We start from the raw sequence: 8,528 nt of genomic DNA, 5'->3' as shown, positions 1-8,528 counted from the left end.
CGCATGACAGGACCTCAGAAGAGGTGAACCACATGAATGAACCACCCAATGCCATGAGGGTCAGGGTCTGCCCATTTTGAAAACTATCTGTCGTTGTTCTCTCAATCACCACAGGATTTTCTTCCCTCCTTTCATCCCCAGACATCTCAAGCAGAGGACTAGAACCTACCCTCCCCTGCTCACTCTCTCAGCTCCAGCGCTACGTGACAGGCTTTAGACCTGGGGCAATTGCTCTCTCACAGGTCACAGGGGTCTCCTCAGTGCAAACTTCAATGAATTTTTTCCTGTTTCCCTTTCCCCTGACCTCTTTGGAGAATCTGGGTACAGTGCCCACAGCTGTGCCTGACATCTCTTCCTCTCAGAGTCTCAGCCTTCAGTTGCCAGGACTCTAGGCCATCCTGTGCTCCTCCCTCTTTCTCAAGACTTATTTGCTTCCTTTAGGGACTTTGCTTTTTCTCCTCAAATAAGGGTGACTCTCAACGTTTGGACAGATCTGTTTGGTTAAATCCCTTCCCAGAGAGCTGCTTCCCCCTGGAAGTAAATGGTTCTCAGGCCTCGATCCCCAGTAAGGGGTGTGCAGGAGGCAGCCAATCAATGATTCTCCTTCATCATTGATGTTTCTATCTCTCGCTCCCTCTCCCTTTCCTCTCTGAAGTCAATAAAAATGTAATTAAAAAAAGAAAAGAAACATCCATGAGAGGGAAGCTTCATCGATAGGCTGCATGCCTCCTACTGAGGATCAAATCCACAACCTGGGCTTGTGGCCTAATCTGGAATCAGGTTGGCAGTTAATTTGCATATCGCCCTGATTAGCCAATGGGAAGCGTGTCGGAGGTATGGTTAATTACCATGTTTGTCTATTATTAGATAGGATTGATTTTTTACAGAGAGGATGGGAGAGGAATAGAGAGTTAGAAACATTGATGAGAGAGAAACATCGATCACCTGCCTCCTGCACACCCCCTATTGGGGATGTGCCCGCAACCAAGGTACATGCCCTTGACCAGAATCGAACCTGGGACCCTTCAGTCTGCAGGTTGATGCTCTATCCACTGAGCCAAACCGGTTAGGGCTTCTTATTCTTTAAAAAAACTTTATTGCTTAAAGTATTACAGATGTCCCCCTTTTTTCCCCATAGGTCTCTTCTAGCCCACACCCTCCCCTGCCCCAGGCCATCACCACACTATTGTCTGCATTCTTATTCTTTTTTTTTAAAAATATATTTTATTGATTTTTTACAGAGAGGAAGGGAGAGAGATAGAGAGTTAGAAACATCGATGAGAGAGAAACATCAATCAGCTGCCTCCTGCACATCTCCCACTGGGAATGTGCCCGCAACCAAGGTACTTGCCCTTGACCGGAATCGAACCTGGGACCTTTCAGTCCGCAGGCCGACGCTCTATCCACTGAGCCAAACCAGTTTCGGCAGCATTCTTATTCTTAAAGATCATGTTCCCAAATAATGTTCTGGCTTGTGTAATTCTAAGAGGGGTGTCACAATTCATCCAGAAAAAATCACTGCCTTACTGCTTTCTTTTTATTCACACCATTAAGACCACTCTCTGGCCCTAGCCGGTTCAGCTCAGTGGATAGAGCGTCGGTTTGCGAACTGAAAGGTCCCAGGTTCGATTTTCAGAGAGAGAGTGGAAAGGAGAGGGAGAGACAGAGAAACATTGATGTGAGAGAGACACATGGATTGGTTGCCTCCCCCATGCACCCCAACAGGCCCGGGATCAAGCCTGCAACTGAAGTATGTGCCTTTGACTGGAATCAAACCCAAGACCCTTCAGTCTGGAGGGCTGATGCTCTACCCACTGAGCTAAACTGGCTAGGGCCAGATTTCTTTTAATTTTCCATTCAGGGGTGAAACCAGTGGGTTTCCTCCTTATGAAAGGGTGCGCTGGTGCTGGCTCATTCCTGGTGGTTCAGTCCCCTAGGATTGATGCTCAGGCCATGGCTTAAGCGGCCTTCCCCATCTGGATCTTGCAGGAGTAGTTTGGGGAGACTTCATATCTTGTATAGTTCTTTGAGAGACTCAGCATCAAATCAGTTCCGAGGGTGCCCATTCTTGGCATTTAATAATGAAGACATGTATTAGGGCTTGGGACGGGGTGACTAAAGTACCCAAATATCCTACCAATGTCTCCTTGACATCCATTATCCTGTACCTGACATTACTCTGAATTTATCATATTCTCAGGTCTTTTGAAAGATATGGCTTTTGCCATTTTTGATCCTGTGGGCATGTATGACAAGATTTCTGCCCAGTATATGACCAAACACCTCTTGTTCCTATTGCATCATGTTGATTTACCAAAGTTAGGAAATTGTGGTGCAAACAATAAAAATAGCAATATCTGTAAATATTTAGGTTTGTAAAGATGAATACTTTGGCAGTTCAAGAAGAGAAGAAGGGAAATGAACCTTTCATTTATTCATAACTCACAATGATTGTATTTTACTGAGGAATAGAGTTGGAGCAAGCTTAGGATCTGCTACAACATGCACTTTCAGTAAGTGGCAGAGCCAGGAATCAGCCACGGGGGTTGTGGTCAGAGAGCTGAGTTGCTGATCCCCTCTCACAGCAAATGGTTATTTGCTTGAGCTGGCTCCTTTGCTTGCCCAGAGCACTGGTGTCTTCTATGTAATTTTGTTTCCATTATAAAACAAATTGCATTTTTTTAAAAAAGTTTCATTTACAAAAATTAACGTCAAAAAGAAGAAACAGAACAACAAGAACAAAAAACCCCTCTATTTTTTATTTACAATCTGAACAAGGTCATTCAGAGCCAAGAGGTTACAGTGAGTAGGTGGCCATCTCTGCATTGAAATATCATTACATGTACACGAACAGCCTAGGTCTAGAAGCCAATGCTGTGTGCACATTGCCTGTTCTTAACAGTGAATTATTGCTCTTCTGGGCTTTGTATCAGTCAGTCTTTTGCCGTCTGTCCTTTCACACTGCTGTGCTGGTCAATGAGAAAGACTAGAAGGATGAGCCTCTTCCAATGTGTTTCCTCTACCATCCACTGCCACAAACCATTTTTCTGAATCCTCCTTCCTTCTTCAATTGTAATCAATGGAGATATGCATCTACTTCATAAATTTGCTCTTTGGTAAATCCAGGGACTCTAACCAGACACTTGCAGGGCCCCAGCTGAGAGGTAAGTGGATTGTCTATTTCCTCACCCTTCAAAAGTCCAGAAAGCCCGAGCTGGTTTGGCTCAGTGGATAGAGCATCAGCCTGTGGACTGAAGGGTCCCAGGTTCTATTCCAGTCTAGGGCACATGCCCAGATTGTGGGCTCGATCCCCAGTAGGGGGCGTGCAAGAGGCAGCCAATCAATGATTCTCTCTCATCATTGATGTTTCTATTTCTCTCTCCCTCTCCTTTCCTCTCTGAATTAAAACAAAACAAAAACACACACACACACAAAAAAAAAATCAGAAAGAAAATTCAGGTACCAAGCTTGCATTGCATCTAAGTCCCTAGACAATTCCACTTCTCTCAGAAAACAGAGCATTTCCTGAGAGCCAGGATTGCTTGGTTCTCTTACTGAGAATCTAGGATCCATAAATTACTTAATCCTATCTTTTTGTTGTTGTTAGCTCTCACCCTAGGGTATTTTTCCATCGATTCTTAGAGAGAGTGGAAGGGAAGGAGAGGGACAGAGAGAGAGAAACATCGATGTGAGAGAGACACATTGATGGGTTGCCTCCTGAATATGCCTTGACCAGGATTGGGGATTGAGCCTGCAACTGAGGTACATGCCCTTGACCAGAATCAAACCCAGGACTCTTCAGTCTGTGGCCGATGCTCTATCCACTGAGCCAATTAGCTAGGGCTTCTTAATTCTATCTTAAGAAGGTAGTGAGTCCTTAAAGTAATACAAATAGTCCCTGCTGGTTTCCTATGAAACAAGATATTAGAAGTTAAATCTGGGTGTCATTTAGTTGTAATAAGAGCAAATCCTGCACATGGATCCAAACATAATATTTGTAGGTCTAAGCTTCCATAGGGTTTGAAGAATTTTTACTCAGTGTTGATTGTGTGCTAAGCTCTGTGCTGGGCATGTCAAAAATAGTGCTCTGCATTTATTTTGTTTTGTATTCCTGTGGATTTGATAGCAAAGTATAATGCAGTGGAGGAGGAGAAGGCAAGAAATACTTCAAAGCATTTTTCCAGGTGCTTCTCTCTAAGCCTGTCAAACCTCAGCAGTATATTCCTTTATATTTCTACACGAAAACCAACTGAGCTACTCAACCAGGACCATCTCTGTTTTCATTGGCCATCTCTTCTTACATATTGTCTACTTTTTCTAGGAGATTTAATAGAAAAAGTCTGGGTATTTTCATTTGCTTGGTGTATTAGTGAGGGTTCTCCAGATAAATAGAATCAATATACTAGCATATTAAATATTGATATTTATATGTATCAATTATATATAAGATTTTATCTATCTGTCTATCTATCTATCATTTATCTATAGATTTTAAAGAATTGGCTAATGTATAGGGGCTGGAAAGACTGAAATCTGCACTAGCAGGTAGCAAACTGGAGACCTAAAGAAGAGCCAGTGTTGCAGTTTGAGTCCAAAGGCTGTCTGCTACAGAATTCCCTCTTGCCTTGGCCAGTTTGGCTCAGTGGATAGAGTGTCGGCCCATGGACTGAAGAGTCCTGGGTTAGATTCCAGTCAAGGGCTCATACCTTGGTTGCAAGTTCGATCCTGAGGCAACCAATTGATGTGTCTCTTTCACATCGATGTTTCTCTCTCTCCCCCTCCCGTCCACTCTCTCTAAATATCAATGGGGAAAAAATCAATGGAAAAAATATTCTTAGGTGAGTATTAACAACAACAAAAAATTCCTTCTTACTCAGGGGAGATCAGTCTTTTGTTCAATTCAGGTCTTCAACTGATTGGATGAGGCCCATCCGCTTTATGGAGGGCAATCTACTTAAAGTCTCCTGATTTCAATGTTAATCTCAACCAAAAACATTCTCACAGAAACATCCAGAATGGTTGACCACATATCTGGATGCTATGGCCCATCCAAATTGATACATAAAATTAACCATCATACTTGGTAATGGCACAGATATCTTATATGTATGTATATTTATAGCAGGATCATAAGATCTTTTCTCAAGGGTTTTTTTAAATCCCCACCCAAGGATATGTTTTTATTTTATTTTATTTTATTTATTTTATTATTTTTTTCTTGAGAGAGAAAAATCGATCTGTTGCCTTCTGTCTCCTGTATGCACCCCGACCAGGGATTGAACCTTCAACCTAGGCATGTTCCCTGACCAGGAATTGACCCAGAAACCCTTTGGTGTACCTGACAAAGCTCCAACTAACTGAGCCACCTGGCCAGGGCTCAAGGATTCTTTCTTCAGGTTCCCTTCATCTGAGAGGCTCTGGGTCTATGAACCAGATAAGGTAAGATAACTGCTTGAGAGATTGGGTCTCTCTTCATTTGGGTGACATCAAATTTTGGTTCACCAGATTAACTAAAATTATCATAGGCTGCTCATTAATTAGTGAGTACCAAAGATCCCTGTGGATCAAGCCTGATTATTGCCTCTCTGACTCTGCTGTCCATTACAGCAACCTTGTCCACGTTTCTCTGTGTTCTAGTGCTGCCACTGGCCTCTACCACATTGAAATGAGGGAGCCCATTTCAACAAGTGGCATCTTCCACCATCATCTCACAGGTGCCAGCATAGAAGTACAGGAATGCTGCTGCTCCTCTTACCAAGAGATTTCTCGATGTTTAGGTGAAGTGACTTGACTGTTCTCTCTGCCCTTCTGAGAGATACACTGAGAGGGTTGAAGAGTATGTTGCATGTGATCAATCTATTCCAACATTTCTATCTCACAAAACCTTTGGATTCTTTCTTCTCTATTATATCAAGAAATTTCTAGTATCTTAACCTAATATCTAATTTAATGAAGGCCATTGTTGAGTCTGGTTTTAGTCAATCAACTGAGAAAATCCTAAGAGCTACTCCTGGCTGATTGAGCTAATACACTGAATTTAGAATCTCTGGTGCTATAATATATCAATAATTTCAATATTATATTCCTTCTTTCTTGTTCTAGAACCCAGTCCTACACAGAAACCCTCTAGTGCCAATATACATGAGCAGTATCTTGCAATTCTTTTCCTATATAAACTTCTCCTCTGGTGTCAGATGTCTTACCCAACTTTCTGGGGAATAGGGAGATCTGATTCTGGTTGTGGACATAGAGGTAAAGAAACACTGGCACACCTTTGCAAGATTGCTGTTTTAGTGAAGCCATTATAGGATCTTCAAGCAAGGGATGGCCAGTATCTCAGAGAGGGGCAGAGAGACTGCTTCAGCAAGCAAGGAGGACTCTGGGATTTGGGGGTTCAAGATAATCAAATTCAATGCAAACTACCAAAATGTCCCTATTCCAAGTCTTTGGGTTTTAAATTAATCCCAAACTTTCACATATAAGACCTAAGAAGACTGTGAATTCAACTCCTGTGATAATTTGGCAATCTGCAGGATCAAACATTGAGTCTAATATGTCAATACTTTCTGCAGCTACAGAAGTTAAGAAATTCTTTTAGAGCATTGAAGCTCTCTAGTTCTCTGAGCTGTCATTTTATTCTGTAAACTCTCCAGGGTGTTCAGAAGCTACTAGCTCTCTCAGTGGTCCTTCTAGAAACCATTCCTACCAGAGAGTCTAAGCTAGCAGAGGCATGTCTTCAATAGGCACTTTATTCTCCATTGATAATTTAAGTGATTGCTTCCATTTCATGCCCAAGACTATCATGATCTCATTTTCGACTAGTGATAATGTTATCATTGACTTAAAACAGAACCAAGTCAGATAGCTAGTCCTAGATTCCTATCTTTGGGGGTCAGTTTTCTAAAGCCACCTTTGGCCTTAGTTACGGTCTCTGTTAAAAATTATTTAGGAAACAAACAAATAAAAACACTCATAAGTATTTCAAGCACAGGAGGATTAAAATGCCAGTAATAGGTGCATATACAGCCATTGGAAGGATTGGAAGAGCAAGACAGGGTAGACAGACCTATTTTCAGGTCAATCACTGAAGCTGTCTGTAGTCCAGGACAGCAAAATATTCTTGCTGCCACCTAGGCTGGAAAACCACAGGACATTTCCATTGTGAGAACAGCGGCCCTGCGCTTCCATTGTGAGTGATTGGTAAAGAAGTACTTCTTGTCTGCTACCACCCATGCATCTGTGTGCTGTTGCCAGAGAAACAAAAACAATAGTTTCTGCTTTTATCCCATTTTCCAGTGCTCACACAAGTGTATCTTTTTATCAGAAGATTAATAACATCTCCCCTCCCTCTCTCTCTCTCTCTCTCACACACACACACACACACACACACACACACACACACATATTGCCTAGTGTTCTAGCTTTTATACTTTTCTGCCTCTCCCCAGTCTCTGTGCCAGTCAGCTCCAGAACCCAGAGTATGCGGAGCATGATTAAAGGAGTAAGCTTAGAGAAGAGGAAGAGCAAGAGGTCAGGTTCTCTTTTGCCCTAGTCTAAGTACGAGTAATGTTCTGATGATTTTGGTCCCACTCTCTTCCTCATATTAGAAGGACGATTGGAAGTTTGAAAGTTGTCTTTTAATAAAAATCTCAAGAGATAGAGAGCTTAGATTTATAAAATACCTAGGTATAAATAATTTTCCAACTAAGATGATAGTGCAAAATGTACACCTTAATATATATTGTATTTTCCCATGCACAATATATATACACACACAGAATATACATATATGTGTATAATCTATTTTTAAATTCCATTCAACTCTGTGAGATGACAAAATTGAAGCTCAGAGGTGGAGGTTGAGTAACTTGCCCACCATCCTACACTATAAGAGAACTCTCATCTGCCCACATTGGTTTCCATGAGACACAGAGGGCAAGGTACTCCAACATTAATGCATGGAAACTGACCAACTCAAAGTGTCTGGCCTCCGGGTCAGAATCACCTTCCATCTCCGTCGAGTCCCTTAGGCACTTCGCCCGCGGCCGTCCACCCGGATCCCGCGTGAGCAAGATCCCAGACTGGCGTCCCCACTTGGTGTGCCTCAGCATCTGCCACCAGCCAGAGATGGAGCAGGAATAACTGAGGATGCCGGGAGCCAGCGCCCGAAAAGGGGGCAGGGAGAAGGGGCGGGGTGGGGTCCGCCTCCGCCCCCTACCCTCCGTTCACTCCCATTGGCCGAGCGTTCGCCGGCCCCATTCCCACCGCCCGCCCCCAGGGCGACGCTTAAAGTGTGCGGAGCAGGTGCCTGGAGTGGAGCAACAACTTTGCGCGCGTGTCCGGGCTGTGCGCGCCGCCCATTCATCGCCCGGGAGCGTCCGCACCTCCTCCTGCCGCGCCGGTCCTCCTCTGGGAAGGGACTCCAGACCGGAGGCAGCCGCCACCAGAGGGACCGCGACCAGAAGACGGGCCGAGAGCGCCACTGACTCTTGCGGTCCGGGGCTGGAGACGGTGGCTGCGACCATGCA

Source organism: Myotis brandtii, unplaced genomic scaffold, assembly GCF_000412655.1.
Source record: "Myotis brandtii unplaced genomic scaffold, ASM41265v1 scaffold149, whole genome shotgun sequence".
Classification (NCBI taxonomy): domain Eukaryota; kingdom Metazoa; phylum Chordata; class Mammalia; order Chiroptera; family Vespertilionidae; genus Myotis; species Myotis brandtii.
This window is presented reverse-complemented; position numbering follows the sequence as displayed.